Source organism: Panthera pardus, unplaced genomic scaffold, assembly GCF_024362965.1.
Source record: "Panthera pardus isolate Hobbes unplaced genomic scaffold, ASM2436296v1 HiC_scaffold_10, whole genome shotgun sequence".
In the NCBI taxonomy this organism is placed as follows: domain Eukaryota; kingdom Metazoa; phylum Chordata; class Mammalia; order Carnivora; family Felidae; genus Panthera; species Panthera pardus.
Genome location: NW_026526655.1, coordinates 81173088 through 81191555, shown reverse-complemented (window position 1 = coordinate 81191555; position 18468 = coordinate 81173088). Strand labels below are relative to the sequence as shown.

Here is an 18468-nt window from a genome sequence, read left to right as displayed (position 1 = left end):
AGTCTTGGAGGCCAGGTACCCTGGGCAGAAGTGGGGGACCTTCCTGGGACCTTCTCTCAACCCCCACCCCCACCCCCCAGCCCCAGCCTTGCTAAGAGGGGAGGAGGGTAAGGTCGTGCTCTCTTTCCACTTTGAGGCTTTGGATTGAAAAGTTCAGGAGAGTGAAACCTGATTTACAACAAGGAAGAGAAAAATCAATACCTTCGAGAGATTGGCAGGGGGTCAGGGGGGGATAACTTTACCTGGGAGGGGGGTTTGGCAGAGGGTGGGAGAATTTTGCCTACCAAAACTCACAACTAGATTCCCACTTTCTCACGAAGACCTGCCTCCCAGGCTCTCTCTCCCACCGCTCCATCCTACACCCCGCAGTATTGTTTTCTCTTGCAAACGTCAAGCGGTCTAGGTCTGCCCTCAACCAGAGCGCGACTTGCTTTTCAGCTCTTAGGTGCTGCGGCTTTCGCGAGGATGTCCAGGAGTAAGTTTTAGCTGGGGCCATTTCACACTGCCAGGCTTTCCATCACTCAACTGCTAGCCAGGGTGAGGGTGAGGCGAGCCGAGCCGCGCAGGGGGTCGCTCACAGGAAGAAATCGGTGCAACCTAAGCAACGCTCGGGTTGTTTCGAACGCTCACTGGGAAGGGGCTTCAAGGGCACGTCTCAAATCCTCTGCGTTCAGTCGGTAGAACTCGGCGACTCCCCCTGCCCGCCAGAGCGCGGAGCGGGGCGCCCCACCTGCGCCGGGCGGTCTGCTCCTGCGGGCTGGAGTTTGCAGACTTGGCTCTCAGGCCGACTCTCCCGGAGTTGGGTCGAGCGCGCCGGGCCAATGAGCGCGCCCCGTGGAGGGCTCGGCTCCCCCCGCGCGCGCTGATTGGTCCCGCGGCCCGCGAGGCAGGGCTGGCCGGCCAGGGCTGCAGGCGAAGGCGAGTGCCCGGCGCGAGTGGGAGTGGCGCGCGCGCCCCCCGCCGACCCCCGCCCCTCCCCGCCGCGTTCTCTCTCCTTCCTCCTCCCTCCCTCCCTCGCTCCCTCCCCGCACTCCCCGGCTCCGGCCGCGCGCTGGCGGGGCTCCGCATTGCACACTCTGGGGGCGCCGCAGTGTTCGTGGGATGGGGCAGCGGGCTGCCGCTGGCGGCCGGAATCCGCGCGCAGCCCGGGTGAGTAGAGGCGGGCTTCCCGGGAGAGCACAAAAGGAGACTGGGTTGGTGCCAGCGGCTCTAACTACTGCGGGTTCTGGGCCAACCAGGGAGTGGGCTTAGTCCCTGGAACTACCCAGTGCTAGGACACCCAACCCCCTTCCCGAGGCCGAGGGAGCTGGGGTGCTCGCCTCTGCATCCCGCTCCGGTGTTCTGTCCCCGAGTGGGCAGCCAGCACTGCGCGCAGGTCTAGAGGGGCGTGTGTGTGCGTGTGTGTAGCGCTGGCTCACAGAGGGTGGGATGGAAATGTCAGGAGCTGCCAAGTTCAACGCTGGAGGAATCTCTCCCAGGAGTAATTCAGCACCTTCTCTGGGCCAAGTGTGCGTCCACCAGGAACTCCAGCCAGAGGGAGTTCCTGGGCGGCGGAGTGGCAGCGCCCCACATGTTGCTGCAGGGGGTGGGGGTGGGGGGTCCATGGCCTGGCTGCGCCCACCCAGGGCCACTGCCCAGGATGCAGTAAGCTGGGGCGCCTCCAGCCATTGCGGGAATTCGCCAGGTCCTCCGACCACCCACCGGGGCGACTGGGCAAGGGGCCGTCCACCCACGGAGCCCGGGCTTCGCCTGGGCTTGACTTGGCGATGTGTTTTTCTCTCTGGTAACAGCAGTTCGGTTGATTTACATTTGGCTAAACAGTGAATTTTAGCCTAAAGCGCTCTATCTGTGGGTCTGTCTGACTCGTTCTGCCCCACACCACAGTCTCACTAGCTCTCCTCCCCTCCCCACACCCTGCCCCCAGTATCCACCCCTCTCATCACTTCGCCCGTACAAAACTTGGTGTTTCAATATGATGACATCCGGCGTGGTCTCAGGCATCTTAAGTGCCACAATCATTTGCCATTTCCTAGGGAACTACAAGGGCTTGTATAATTTTGGGAGGGGGGTTGAGGCGGGAGGAGATCTTTGGTAGCGATTTGGTGGTGGAATAGCATTGACCTCCCAGAGCATATCTCAAAAAGAATGTTAAGCTTCTCCCTCTGGTAACCTACCCAAAGTGTGACCTCCAAAATTCAATTTTCTTTGTGGGAGACTAGGGAGTTTAGATTCTCCAGGGAGAAGCTTATTTCTTGTTAAATTGAACTATGGTGACATATACTGTGTTCTGCTCTGCTCTGGCCAGCCATTGCAGATGCCATGATATTATTAGAGCAATTCCCTTAAAGCCATTACATTTTCTTTCGAGTGAGAGGACTCAAGATAGCTGCTTAAAATTTTGAATCTGCACCTTATTTCTCTGGAAGACATTAATGGTTACTGTATATGTGCTCACGTGTACCAAGTTTGCGAAAGATATTTGTGCAATCGTCCATGAAATGGCTTAATGCACATTTATGTTAAACCCATTTAAATGTAAAACATCTATCTGTTTTCAATTTTAGTTTCCACCTTGACCAAAGGCACCAGACTGAAACAGGACTTAAAAACAGGTCCTGTTTAAACAGAGGTTTTACAGAACTCTAGTCCTCAGAGCACACAGTAAGCTTTCTGAGCTTGTAGGTACACAAAGCCTGTTAAAAATTGTGAATGGTTCTTTGGGTTAACAACATCAGAAATGTTTCTAGAGCAAAAAAGGGAGATAGGATTCATGGGCCTATATTTTAAAGCTGTTGACAATGTTTTTAAAATGAATGTTTATATTACAGAATGGGGCTGATTACAGGCAAATAATATCAAGTAAAAAAAAATCTCGTGTATCGCATCATGCTATACAGTTTACATGGCACATTGTGATGTCCTATTAAAGTGTCTGTGAGGAAGTCACATTTTTGTCACCCCCATTTTACAGGGGGGATCCATAAGGCTCTTGGAGATTATGATTTTTTCCCAAGGTGAATTAGAGTTCGAGCCAAGTTTTTTCTTTTTCTTTTCCTTTTTCTTTTTCTTTCTTTCTTTCTTTCTTTTTTTTTTTTTTTTTACCTCCTTTGCTCTCTCCCTCCCGTCCTTCCTTCATGTGGACTATATGTTCAGTGTTTTCCTACTTTCAATTTCTGCACTTCTTTTTACTATTCAACCTGTGGCTTCGGGACCAGTATGTACCATTCCCAAAAAGCTTTGCTCTCTGCTAAATATCATTTAACTCCCACTAGGATGTAGGGTGATGAGGATTTAAGGAGAAAGCTAATAATGTTTTTAAGGAACTGTCCTTTTTCAAAGGGGTATATTATTTTTGTTAATGAGTTATTAAATATACAAGTAAACAAAACCCTAAAGAATGATGTCCTAATGATAGGGTTTCAGGAAAATCAAGGGCTGGTAGTGACAGAGATGCTTGTAACAGTGACAGAAATATGTAAGTCTCCCCCTTTATAAGCAGGAACTACTCATAAGCTCTATAGACAATTACAAGGAGGTACTAATAAATGATTATTTCATTAGTGCCATTCTTATGTTAAAAAGAATTGACAAAACAGATTACTTATATAAACCCAGAATCACTCAGGAAAAAAACAACAACAAATACCCATTTATCAAAAAGTCCTGAAATCGTCATTAACAAGTGTACAAATGCAACAGAAGATATTGATTAGAGAGAAATCCTGTTTTTACTTGCATAGTTAGCATTAAGGAGCATACAGATATCTACTGCCTATCTGATTATTTATTAAAACCCCATCATTTGCAAATATTTTCTTGGAAAATTATTGCACACAATGTTTATTTGTGACATTGCATAATATTTCTTAAGATAAATAGAATTAATTTTGTTTGCATTAATGTAGGTAGGTAATGAGTTGACTAGTAATAATTCCTAGTTAAGTGTGCGGGCTTTGGAATCAAGTCCCGGCTTCACATATACTAATTGTGGTAGGACTTCAGAAAGTGATTGAACCTCTGTGTGCTTTGGAGAGACACATAAGAAAATACATAAGTTTTCTTATGTGTAGAGCATGAATAACAATGATGCCTACCTCATGCAGCTTTTCAGTTTATTCATGTGGCAATATTTAGTGAGCACCTACTAAGTGCCAGCACTGCTCCAGATGCTAGGGATACATGGACAGACTCCTTGCCAATTATGTTTGCAGTCTAGTGCCTGAGAATTAATGACGTGATACGTGTAAAATGCTTAGTGTGGAATATGACACCCAGGAAATGCCCCATGATTGTTAGCTATTGGTATCATACGTTCACTCTGGAAATGTTCACTGAGTACCTAGGAGATGTAGTGCATATTGGAACACATAATGATGAATATATATATTTCAATTCAATTCAATTTGATATTATAATGAGAGAGAGAGAACTCCAAAGAAAGACGTCAAATATAATCAGTTCTCTAAAGATAATTCAGTGCAGACATGGAAGAAGAAAAAATGGAAATAAATACTTAAAAATTAAATTAGCCATTAGAAAGTGGGGAGTAAGTATATGGATTTCCTTACACGAACTTACGATAAGGAAAATAAAGGTCTTGTATTCAAGCTATTTGAAACATTGAATACATAGGAAGAAAATAAAGAAAAAATAATTCTTACTTAGATATATATAATGAGAAAGAATTTTTTGACGGGTCAGATTATTGAATTGAACTCACAAAGGGTGACAGATCCCAGGCACACAAAAATGAGACAGCCAAAATGAACTTGAAAAAAAAAATCCTTGCAATAGATTCCTAAAACAATAGCCAAAGACTCTTAAATACTGTGAAATGAGAATTGTAGAAGCAGTTGGCTTACATTGCACCAAACATATACTCAGAGATAAAAAGAGAACATAGTGGAAATGAATTCTTTGCTTCACCTTTTGCTGAGTAATATTCTTACACCCAGGCTTTCTCAAGCAATAATCACATTGCAGGAAATAGAGAAAATAAGTGCTCAGGATATCCAGACCTAATCAACAGACTAGACACAGATAAATCACTAAGACCAGGTGGCCATTACCCGAGTGTGATGGAGAAACTCCGTTGTGTAAGTGACAGCTCTCTGGGGCATTGGCTGGTATCCCTAGGGTTCCTGTCAGGAGGAGGGTTTCAGGGAGGACCCTGGAGTCCTTGAACCAGATCTGTGTCCTCACGGACAATTGGAGATCAGTATTCAAAGCTAACACAGATTATATCAAATACAACATATTTCGCAGAAAGGGGGAGGATTGTATTCAAATTAAAGGAGGAAGTATGTGGCTACAGTGTTACAGAAAATGTAATATTTTTAAACTTTGAAAAAGCCTAGCTAGATTTCAAATCCCAGTTCCCTCCCAATTCATGACCTTTTTTGTCTGGCCAAGAAATAAGAAACAGAGTGAAGATAAATAGACAGTTCTCTGCATGGACAAATGGGCTCTTCCAGGAAGTAGTTTGGGGATGATTTTATTTAAACTTTTATAAATGTTCACAGATGGCATGTAGTTCTTATGAGTAAGTAAAAATCAAGCTGATAAAGTTGAACCATAGGAATAACGTAAAAGACAACCTAAGTGGGAAGAAAAATAATAGAAGATTAAAGGCAAAATGGAAGATTGAAGATAAGTGTACTTGGGGAAAGCAATCCCAAGCACATTTATAGGAGATGGTTTTAAATTCTATTCCCGTCAGTAGTCAACAGAGCCAGATAATATTCTCTCAGCCGTCTAAAGAAAAGTGTATCTACCAAGTTAAAGTCAATATTAAGAGAAGGGGGAGGGGGGATATAAAACTCTGTGCTAGTGTGACACCATTTTTTGAAAATGCGTTGTTGAGTAAGTTTATATACATCCTTGCTACTTATTTGTTCATCTATCTGGATAGAAAGTAATGCATTACCACATTAACAGCGACTATCTCTGGGTAGTATGGGATTGCAAATGTTTTTATTGTCTTCTTTTACCCCATTGTTTTCCAAATTTTCTACAATGAACATGCATTGCTCTTATGAGAAAAAGTGCTCTGAAAATATAATGTAGTGTTATAACCTCAGATTTCATACTGTTTTACTGTAAGAAAGGCTTGTTTGATGATCATATCTGTTTCTTCGGAAATCTGTAGTTGCAAATTTTGCCCTGAATTATCTGTATATACAGCGTGTGTAAATAACTTCCTTGTATTTACTATTAGGAAAAAGTGTGGCTGAAGAGCACTGGTGCTCTCTTTTAGGGAGTGAGAACTGTGAACTTGAAAGAGATTCATTCCATTTTTGCCATAACTATCAGGATATGAAGAACCAACCTATCAGAAGCGTTGCTGACTCCTTTGTAGACTGTAAGCCCCATGAGGACAGGGACCAAGTCTGTTTCTTTCCCTTTGGACTCCACAATTGGCCTGGCACATGGCAGTCTCCCAATAAACACGCTCAATGTTTGAATTGAATGAAATGGATGAAAACTCCAATAGACTCACAGAAATTGTAAATAAGAAGAGATCCTAAGGCCCACTTTGTTCTTTGAGGTCATGTGATTCATTCAGGTCATATGACCTTATATGATCTATAAGTCATCCTGACACTCCTTGTACTACACAACCCCTGGGCCACAAAAATGGTCTGGGTTGGTTAACTAGGATCCTCTGGGCTTATTCTCAACTTTTGATCCAAATCCTACTCCTTGATTCCATCTCATTTCATTTTGTTCCTGTGTTTTTGGACTAGGGTTTTGTTTCTTTCATTGGCTCTAGATTTTACCTTTCTGTCAGGCGTAGACTTGGGATCACCATCTTCCTTCCTCAATTTGGACCCCAGGGTATATGATCCCAGTGTGCTCTGCCCCTTTCTGGTAAGCTATAATCTTTGCAGGAGAAAAATATATGCCACAAACTATTAAATATTCATAACTGAACCTAATACTAGATCCCTAGAAGAAACCTGGGAGTCAATGTATATTCTATGCCAATGTCAGCTTGATAAGTTGCTGTTGTTAAGATAATAATATACCCGGTTTGTCAGAATCTTAGTGGAAGAACAGATTATTGTATCTTGTTATTGTGTAAAATATCGTATATATGTCACTGCATGCAACTCTTATTGTCATTCCTCAAGAAAGATAGATATGAAGGAACCAGATATGAACACTCAAATGATCAAATCAGTGTCCAGGATTGTGAATGAGTCCTTGCGGAAGGTAGCTAGTATCTGATGACAGAATATAAAGAGAACAACTCTTCCAGGAAAGAAAAAGCCCCAAGGGATAAGACCCTTGTCTATATATTATGAAGTTACTGTAATGTCTACTAGAATATCTCCTTAGATTCAACTAATCTGGGGCACCTGGGTGGCTCAGTTGCTGGAGCGTCCGACTTCGGCTCAGGTCATGAACTCACGGTCCGTGAGTTCGAACCCCGCATCTGGCTCTGTGCTGACAGCTCAGAGCCTGGAGACTGCTTCGGATTCTGTGTCTTCCTCTCTCTCTGCGCCTCCTCCACTCATACTCTGTCTCTCAAAAGTGAATAAATGTTAACAAAAAACTAAAAAAAAAAATAAAATAAAAGATTCAACTAATCTGACTGCAGGACTACCACTGGTCACCCATGGCACCAGTGTAACCAGAAGACCATAGTACAGGAACCATGACTTGCCATCAGGCATTCCTTTGTGGGAGCCCTTGCAACCGCCCAGGGAGCACAGCTCAGGTATGAGGAGATGAGGGTCACACTGGACAGGCGTGGGAGCCATCTTGGCCTAGAGGCCTCATGCCCCCTGGAGCTGGCATCTTCTTGTAACAACTGTATAGACAAAGCTCCCAGGATTCCATAAAGGATGTAAACAGTTTCCAGAATCGCCGTGGTCAGGGATACTGCAAGTATCATTTCTGCATCAGGTTATTCTAGTTTTCACTCAGTCTGCCAATTAGAGGTCACAGTTATAACTGGTGACTAGTTACCATAACTAGTAACTTCGTTGACTTTTTTACCCTTCTCAGGTTGCTACAGAAGAAGGGCTAGATGGATACTGGAAGTCAGATTCTCATGCACACATTTACATATAGAGCATACTTTGGTCATTTCTCATGAGAGTGGAAAATTAGAACTAGAAAACATGTGTTGGCATTTGAAAGCAAGGGATTTGGGGCAGAAAGTAATAAGCCCAAGGACTTTATAATATTGCTGTCCCTGCCCTGCCCTTTCACCTGCCCATCCTCACTCTCTGTCTTGCCAAGGGGGCATGCAGGCTAAAATCAAAAGTAGATTTAAGAAACATATAGGTGTGTGTGTGAGTGATTACTACATAATAGGTTATTAGGGGACACAGCAGTACTGGCTGTGGAATCTTCATCTTCTGATAGACCTGTCAGAGGCCATAGATGTAAGAGTTCTTAAACCCAGGATTGTCCTACTGTCTCTGCCATGAAAAAGAAAATGAAGATTGGATTGTTATCTGAATTATCAAAGCAAGTCTCTTTAAGCATCCTAAGTGATTAACAATATGGTTATTGTGTTTGGGTGGCAGGATTTTGGGTGACCATTTTCAAAAATATATTCCTTAATGTTTTTACGCTCAAGAAGCAGGAGAAATAAGGATTACATTATTCTCATCTCATTTTTCCCTTTTCAGTACTGAATTGTACAATAAGTTAGAAAATGTACACATTATTTAAATTTCCATCGAGACATCTAGAAATACTTGTTCCTTTATGCCATTAAAGCAATTTAGATAATGTATACACTTAGTTGCACTTATAATAATAGCATTTATTACTCTCTACTTTTTGTTTGTATGGCTTTTCATCTACAGGACCCTACCTACTTGTGCAGGATTATGCTAATTTTCCACTGGCAGAGGAGTAGTGCAGTGTAAAGGTTAGAGGCCAAGTTCTCCTGTGTTGTAATTCTGCCCACCCATTGCCAACTGTGTGACCTTGGGCAAGTTATTTAGTCTCTTCCAGTTTAACTGGTTGCTGTGAACTAGCGGGGTGACCTTTAGCAAGTTAGTCACCCACTGTCTGGCCTTCATTTGCCTCAACTATAAAACCAAGGGGCTGCACCAATTAAACTTTAAGCTCCGAGATGAGTAGGCACCAATATGTATTTTTTGACATTTAAAACTACTCATTAATGCTGATCTAATAAAATAGCTTTGAACAACTGAAAGTGGCAAAATGTTGGTATTTAGACCAAACTAAGTGAAACAGAGTTCTTGGCTTCTAAGAGCATGAGATCTATAATAAATAATTTAAAAGATCTAGCGCATCTCCCTGGAATTTGTTCTTTTCTCGCTCTGTAGATCTTCACTGTTCTTTGACTTGATTATTCATGCAGAATACATTTAATTTCTTACAATATTTCTATCTTGAAGAGGAAAAAACCCCACTTTCAAGTGTTCTAAAAATATTACCACTTAAAAATACTGGCTTTAATAGAAGTAATATTCTGCACTTATGTAGTATCTTTCCATAGAAGATCAAAGGAGGGGTATTAGAAGTACATGGTTTTCTTTTATGTATAACTTCATAGAAGAATTTCTTTTATGAAATTCTTTTAATTCATGTTCCTAATCACTCAACTGAGTGAATTCCCGAAAACTTTTGCAGCAGTTCTGACTCTTGGTCAGACACGTCCTTGGTCAGGAGTGTCCTTACAGCCATTACTTCCCAATGGACAATCCTTTTTATCTTTTGAGGCCTTGTTAAAGTGCATCCTCCCCCCAGAAACCTTTTCTCCTGATTCTCCTCCCATCAGTAAAAATGTTACTCTTTTATTTAGACTTGTATTTTTTTTTTTTTTTTACTGACGTGTTTCTCACATTTAGTTTATTATTTACATAATGTCTTATTTTTCTTGAATGCTAGTGTGAGCATAGTGTCTTGTATAGAGTAATACCTCAATAAACATGTTGAATAGAATTAGCACTTTCATAGAGAAAAAGCTGTTGGGATCATGATGGGAGCAGCACAAAAGATCAGTTTATTTATCTTAATTTATTTATTTTTAATGTTTATTTATTTTTGAGAGAGAGGAAGATTGACAGAGTGTGAGCAGGGGAGGGGCAGAGAGAGAGGGAGACCCAGAACCCAAAGCAGGCCTCAGGCTCTGAGCTGTCTGAGAGACAGAGCCCAATGTGGGGCTTGAACTCGCGAACCACAAGATCATGACCTGAACTGAAGTCAGATGCATAACCAACTGAGCCACCCAGGTGCCCTGAAAGATTGGTTTAGATGGAAAGGATAGTTTTAGTTGTTTATAATAAGTACCACCTAATTTAATCTCTGGATATCCATGAAGAACAAATCCCATAAACTGACTGTTCTCTTCAGAGACACTCCCCTGCTTTTGTTTTCTAGAAATACCCTCTAGTATTGAGGTTTATACAGAACAGACTGTAAGTCATTAGTCACCATGACCTAGGACTTGGGGAAATGAGGTATGCCATCTTCACCGGTGGAAATAAAAACTGGCTTGCTTCACACTTCCACGCTAAGCTGTACTATGCTTTTTAAGGTGCATAGATAATTTCTGTTAAACAAAAACAACAGAAAAGTTGAAGGAAGAAAATAATCATTCTTCTTCCTGTCACCCAGATTTATTATTCATATGTAATTTCTTACTACCTCAATAGTATTGTTTTTCTCTAGGTCACATGGTGGCTGCCTAACTATGTATATAGCATGTGTTCAATGTGATCCTTATTCTAGTAGAATAAAATAGAGGGCAATATATCAGACTTGCTATATATAGGTGAAGATATACAAAATCTTTCTATGCTATTGAAAAACTCTTTCATGAGCCATCTCCCATATGGCCCCCTTCTCATAGAAGAGAGGAACATACATAGTGAGGACTGGCACTTTTTAAATGGAGACTGAGACAAGGCAAGATTTAATCTCTAATGGCCAATGTTCTTCCTGTTCCATTGTCATAGATTGGAATCACAGCCAGCTGATTTAAAGTGTTGTTTTAAGAAGTACCAGGTGAGATATGGCAGAATTGACATCCACTCCACCCAGTTCTGAGAAACAACTCAGGGTTCATCTTCCACTGTTGCCAGTGTCGTTCTTTGGTATAGCCAAGCCTGGCGAGTGATGATCAACATGATGCAAAAGACATTTTCCCACCAAAGCTATTTAGAGGCTCAACTTTCTAAATGAAGGACAATACATAGCTATAGTGGAATAGCATTTCAAAGAAAGATACATTGTGTAGGGGTACTGTTTTCCCGCCTTGGGAACTATCTAGGAAAGACCTTTGCAGGAGAGGTAGTTTCCAGTTAGGCTAAACAAAATAAGGAAATGCAGAGTGCTATGTAGCACCTAAAGGGCGTTGCAGGCAAGTGGGTAAACTCATTTCCTGTGGCTTCTGGCCCACTCTGACATTGCATGAGGGTTTCCCATCTCTCCAGGAGAAACCGTGTACTGAATAAGGTTGGATGTGGAAAATGGAAAAGAGTGCAGAGAAGATGGAACCAGAGGACTTAACAGTTAAGGAGAGGATCATCTACTTTATGATCAGTTTGAGGAAACTTTCCCTATCCTGTCTGATTCCAGACCTCCCTGGGAAATCCCTGCAATAAACATATATAAAGTTGAGGAGAAACACAAAGCTCTATTGCTTTAAATTATCTGTCCTATTCCTGCCATGGCCTCCATTAAAGCCACTGCCTGGTAAGTCATTGTTAAAAGGCTTCCCATGGGGAAAGGATGCACTTACTAATGAATGAATCTGAGCCAGTTAAGAGGTGCTCATTGGTCAAGTAGATAAGTAGAAGTTGAGGGAATGTAGGAGTCTGAGGAGAGTGAGGCAGGGACTCAGGAGAGGCAACTATTTTGTAGTGAGGTATGGGTGGAAAGGAAAGTTGTTGGGATCTCTGCTTATTTATCCAAACTCCAGTCATTCTATTTTCTGAATTATCAACCACTAACTAATTCCAGGTTTTTGGCCAAATGAGTTAATTTTGAATGTCCGTTTCTTCATCTGGAAAATCATTGTATGATGAGATCAGCACTTCTAGGACAGGATCTGCAAGAAGAAACACCAGTTCTGTGGAATGTTAAAGGCAGAAAAAAGGGGATGATGGTTCAATATGTTTGGAACAATGGGGTAAATAATATATATATATGTTTACATTGCAGGACTTTTGGTAACTGAATAGTCACTCTAAATATCTGAAAGGAGGTGTACTACTCAGTGAAGCCCCAAACTGCTTGAAAATAGCACCCCCTTTGAAGGTGCATCCTGATGGTCAGTGTAGTGTTCTGTACAACACAAAATATTGGATTAGCTGATGTCTGAGTTTCTTCTGGGTTTAAATTCTGTGAATCTATAATTCAATAGTTTGTCTCTCTTCTGTTTCTTTTCTAGCTAGCCCCTTGCCTCTCATCTAGAAGAGTTTGTGTGTTGTGTATAAACCTATTGATCAAAAATGTACTCTGTTAGAAAATCCCTGCATCTACTTTAAGAGAAGAGCATGCTGAGAGAGTCCAGACCTGCAAGGTGTGCATTTTCCCTTGTAGGTTTAAATTTTAGACTGCATAAATTCACAGGCAGTCAAAACACGAATAACAACTTCGCCAAGCACACCCACTGCCCCCCACACCCCTAACAAAACACTGAAACATTTATGCTAATAGAGGGGATAACATTTCAGAAAAGAACAATTTGCAAAAGACCCAGATATTATTCTGACAGAGGCATTCTGAGCCAAGCAGCGCAATTAATCACAGAGCTGAAACATCAAGATGAAAAGACAAATATTGAATGTATACAAAATGTGAACAGTTCTTCCCTTCATCTTCAGGATTATAGAAGAGGTTTATCTCACCTTGGCCCCCAATACCAGTCTTGGCTTTTTTTTTTTTTTATTTGGCTCCTGCCAGATTCACCCTTTGCTTGATGAGGAGCTGGTAAAAAGCCATAGTGTCTCAGGAGAGAGTGGAAGCCCTTATAGATGTCCAGGGGGATAGTATGGCTGGGTCTGGATTTTGCCTTTTCCTACTGAAATAGTTACGCTTGCAGAGGTTGTAAGGGGTGGAGGAATACAGGGTGGCCATCTGTAATCTCTTGGGTTCAAAGGAAAAGTAAAGATTCACACTGGCTGTTTTTCATATTGTAATCCTTGCACTTTGTGAATTCTCTGAAGTTAGGCTATTCTGGATCTCTGTAGTAGGTAATCTACAAAACAATCTACAGCCGACAATTTATAGTGGCCTATGAGTTTGGCTCTTTTCATGTTTTTAAAGAAATAATTTATTAGGTAATGTTAGGATACAAAAGCCAAAATCTGATACCAATTTCACTTTACTGTTAAATTAAATTTGTATGTCTATTTCTAAGTTTTAGTTATCTGTTTTCCACCATTCTAAATTCTTAAGAGCCTTTGTCAAAAGGCTCAAATAACAGAACTGTTATTCGAACTCAAGCATGTGTCTAATAAAACATCAATATTCCTATTTAGTTATGCTTGTCTAAAAAATTGGAATTAGTTGCACACATTTAATTGTATATATTATATATATTATATATATATATAATATATATATATATTATATATATATATTCATGTTTATCTATTTTTGAGAGAGAGAGAGATAGAGCATGAGCAGGGGAGGGACAGGGAGAGAGAGGGAGACACAGAATCCGAAGCAGGATCCAGGCTCTGAGCTGTCAGCCCACAGCCCGACACGGGGCTCGAACTCATGAACCATGAGATCGTGACCTGAGCTGAAATCGGACCCTTAACCAACTGAGTCATCCAGGCACCCCCATTTAATTATATTTTTTCACCCCCATTTAATTGTATTTTTAACTCTAAATTGAATTTTGATATTTGGTGGACAATTACTAAGCATTTCTTTTTCCAAGTGACAAGAGACGTATTATAACATTGGCTCAATTCGGAGGTCTTGTGGTTCCTTCCTCACCTTGAATTGTCTTGAGGATTCCAGAGCACACTGTGCTCCAGTTTTTGAATTCAGCTTCATCTTTTAGAGGCCATCTTTCCTGTACCCTTAAACATATGTGCGGTGCCTTAGTTCATCACTCACCGCAAGGCCTGGCACAAAGTGGATAGATACTCGGTAGGTATTTGATGAGCAGAGGCTCTCCCTACTCAGTCAGTATTTGCTGAATAAACGAACAGATTGGTTAATGAATGGTGCTTCCTGTAATCATCACCACTTCCAAGCCATCGTGGACTCATGACCTGACATACAACACTATTTTTCTTAACAATCAAAGGTGGATATTTTAACCCGCAAATATGATGCTAGTGTTTAATGTTTATTTTCCTTTTTAAAAAAAAAAAAGTATCCACAGATAAAATAACTCTACTTAGAATTTTTTGTACAGAATTTATAAAGCAGAAGAGATATATCCCCGCAGTTGTTTCTGTGCTGCAGCAGCTCAGTGAACTTTGGAAGAGACGTGGGTCCTTTCACGTGGGAAAGAGATGCTCTGTATGGGCCTGAACCTAAGTGCCACAAAAAACTAGGTAGGATTTGTTTTGGCATGTTATGGCATTCCCCTTTTGGGACGCTCAATCATTTTATGGATGAAGGATTTCCATAAAGCTTTCTGCATAGTCTTCAAATTATCTTATGTGAAAAAGAATCTAGTGTGTATTTGGTCTGTAGTTGACTGTTGATGTTTTATAGGCAACGCTCTGCATGTGTAGAAAGGTTGAGCCATTTCTTAGACGTATTGACTAGTAAGCCTCCCTTGTTTAAAGACTATCTGTTTGGGAGATGACGGATGTACACCCTTCTCTTTGTAGATGGGGTGGGGGGAAGGGCTCTTCCTTTCTCTATTGCATTACCCCAGTGTTTCATAGCAGTTTGTCTAGGCCATCATCATTATCACTGCTTGGCAAAGCGTTGTTGATTTATTAAAAGCACCTGTCCATTTTAATAACCAACCTAGTGGCCAAAATCCCCAAACGACTTGTTTTGGGGCTTGGCATTGAAGTTATATTTGCTGTAATTCACCCAGTAAATGATAGATAGTATCGAGGCTTCCTTTCCTCTCTTTTTTGGGCAGGTATTTGTATCTTTCTTTGGCAGCGCTTAAGAATCTGTCTCTTCCTGGTGATTGTGAGGATTGTTCATACTTGAATAGAGATTATGAGCTTAAGTTTAAATAGCTTTGAAATCTTTTAAAAATAGTTACTTCTTTTAATAGTGCATCACCACTGTGTACATTTAACATGTCCAACCGTTTGAGTGACCTAATATTTTACATTTGCCAATGTAAACATAGCAATAATTAGGCAACAAGTACTTTTTTTCTGGGTGCTAGCCAGGGATATAAAAAAGAAGGGTAGAGGGGCGCCTGGGTGGCGCAGTCGGTTAAGCGTCCGACTTCAGCCAGGTCACGATCTCGCGGTCCGTGAGTTCGAGCCCCGCGTCAGGCTCTGGGCTGATGGCTCGGAGCCTGGAGCCTGTTTCCGATTCTGTGTCTCCCTCTCTCTCTGCCCCTCCCCCGTTCATGCTCTGTCTCTCTCTGTCCCAAAAATAAATAAAAAATGTTGAAAAAAAAAATTAAAAAAAAGAAAAAAAAAAAAAAAAAAAGAAGGGTAGACATGGAAAACTGTCCTCATGGAGCTTGGAACTGACTTTCTCTCTGTCTTTTTCTTTAAATATTTGAGAATCACCTTGTGCTGATCATAGTTGAAGGTGGAAACACAGAAGTGATTGAAACAGGCAAAAGTCTCTGATAAAGCAGTGAATAAGGCTCACGTAAATCCCTGTCCTCATAAAGGTTACGTTCTATCAGGGGGTCATAAATAAGAAAATATGTAGTATGTTAGATGGTCCTAAGTGCTTTGGAGAAACTAAAGAGGGGAAGAGGGAATGTCTGAGGTGGACAGGAAGCCGTTGGCAGTTGGCAACTTTAAACATGGTGGTCATAGGAGACCTCATGGTGCAGGTCTCATGAACACCTGAACACCTGGGCCGGGTAAGGGAAAGGGCCTTGGGGGCTGCTGCAGGAAGAGCCTTCCAGACAGAAACACAAAGGTCCTGCAGTAGCATCATGCCTCACTCTCAAAACAGCAAGAAGACTGGTGCTAGGAGTGAAGTAAGCCAGAGAGAGAGAGAGTAGTGAAAGCTCAAAAACATAAGAGATAGGCCATCCATAATTCAGGGCTTTAGAGGTTATTGTAAAGGTCTTCCTTCCTCCGTTTCTTCTTTCTCCCTTCTTCCTTCCTTCCTTCCTTCCTTCCTTCCTTCCTTCCTTCCTTCCTCTTTCCTTACTGAGTAAATTAAGACATTGGAAGAATTTGCACTAAAGAATGACCTGATTAATTGTATGATTCAAAAGACCACTGGCTACAGTTAGAATAAATAATAGAAGGGGGACAAGGTTGGAATAATCCAGATGATGTTGGCTTATATCCATGTGGTTGCAGTGGAGGTGGTGAAAAGGGGCATGCTTCATCCATCTGGAAAGAGTGTGCAGGAGGTAGGATTTGCTGAGGACAGGATGCAGGGCACGCGTAAGAGAGCAGAGTCAAAGATGGCTGATAAACTGGAAGGGTAGGGCTATCATTTACTGAGATGGGAAGACTAGGGAAGAGCAGATTTGGAAAAGGATCAGATAAGCTTTGGACATCTTACACTTGAGATACGTGTTAGGCTTTCTAGTGGAGATATGAAGTAGATGGGGGGGGGATATGGATATGAGTTCTGGGGAGAGGTAACTTTGAGAGCTTCACAATTTCTGTAAAAGCCATGAAATGGGAGCAGATCCACAAACATGAGGAGGTTAGATCAGGGTGTCAGAGCAGAAGGAGGACAATTAAGTTGCAGTTGTATGGCCCTTTATTATTTGCTGTAGGTACAGAAGAAGTAGGAATTTGCAGGCTAGAAGAGATGAAGTCACTTTCATGGAAAGTGTGAAAATTAAACTGGTCCCTGCAGATGAGTACTATTTGGAGGGGTAGAAATAATGAGGGGAGAGCATTTTGGTTGAAGATACCAGAAATATCAATTCAAAACCACCATGAGGTGTTACCTCACACCAGTCACAATGGCTATTATCAAAAAGACAGCAAATGTTGGGGAGGATGTGGAGAAAAAAGAACCCTCATGCACTGTTTGTGGGAATGTAAATTGGTGCCAACGCTGTGGGAAACAGTGTCCAGGTTCCCCCCAAAATAAGAAATAGAAATACCACATGATTTGGTAATTCCACTGAATATTTACCTAAAGAAAATGAAAATAGTAATGTGAAAAGATATAAGCACCCCTCTGTTTATTGTAGCATTATTTACAATAGCTAAGGTGAAGGCAGCCCAAGTGTCCATCAATAGATGAATATATAAAGAAGATACAATATATGTTATATATATTATATTATATAATAGATAGATTATATTATAATATATAGATTACATATATATATAATGGAATATTACTCAGCCGTAAAAAATATTACTCAGCCAAATATTGCCATTTGTGAGGAGATGGATGGACCTAAATGTATTATGCACAGTGAAATAAGTCAGACAAAGAAAGACAAATACCATATGATTTCACTTATAAGTGTATAATCTAAAAACTGAAACAAAGCAAAAACAGACCCATAAATACATAGAACAACTGGTGGTTGCCAGAGCGAAGAGGGCTGGGAAGATGGGCAAAATAGGAGAAAGAGAATGGAAGGTACAGACTTCCAGTTATGGAATGAATAAGTCATGGGGATGAAATATGACAGTAACAGCGTCATGTGGTAACAGATGGTAACTGCACTTGTGGTGAGCATAGCGTAACCTATAAACTTTGTGTGTATAAACATTGTGTTGTATACCTGAAACTAAGGTAACATTGTGTGTCAATTATGCTTCGATTAAAAAAAAAAACAACAGTTACCAGAATTAAACATACCATAGTTCCTTACTAGGAAGGTAGTAAAGGAAAATATAGCAAGATCATGGTGGAATTTTCTCACAAGTGGAAGAGGTAGGATTTCTAGTCTCTTGTTTGGTCTGTTTCCTAGGATGATGATATGCAAATGGTAAAGAGACTTGGTCCCATTAAAATCTTGAACATTTCCTGGCACTTTGCTAACAGCTTTTCCTCCTTATCCTTGCAGCTGGTGCCGCCTTATATTTTGTAGTAACTTGAAACTGACATGTGGGGAATTTTAAGTACATATGTTATCAAAACAGATGTTCCACAGACTTTATAGACTATCAGGGGGTCATCTCATGTTTCAGAAAGCAGCCTGAAATTTGAATTTAGTTACTCTCATAATTTTACATTCTCCAAAGTAACTATGTGGGAAATTTAAAATTTATTAGCAACTTTCTCTTGTTCTTAGATTTTAGAGAGGTGGTGATTCTAGTAATCTGAAAAAAACAATTATATGCTGTGCTAACTAGATGCAGATTATTGAACAACTTTACTTGCCTGATGATAAATCTAAGGCACAGAAGTATTTTAATGCTT

General features: G+C 41.2%; 1 protein-coding gene across 4 annotated transcripts in view; it reads left to right on the top strand.

Annotated features, from left to right (window-relative positions):
• The first annotated feature begins 972 nt into the window (after positions 1–972).
• The window catches only part of LYPD6 (LY6/PLAUR domain containing 6), a 123400-nt gene continuing 105904 nt past the window's right edge, over positions 973–18468 (top strand). For 2 of the 4 annotated variants that reach the window (XM_019455804.2, XM_019455794.2), the window contains exon 1: positions 999–1149. The gene's annotated coding sequence lies outside the window, so the exon portion shown is untranslated. Of the gene's footprint in view, positions 1150–18468 lie in introns of all 4 variants that reach the window. The other 2 variants (XM_019455832.2, XM_019455813.2) reach the window with 2 other exon arrangements.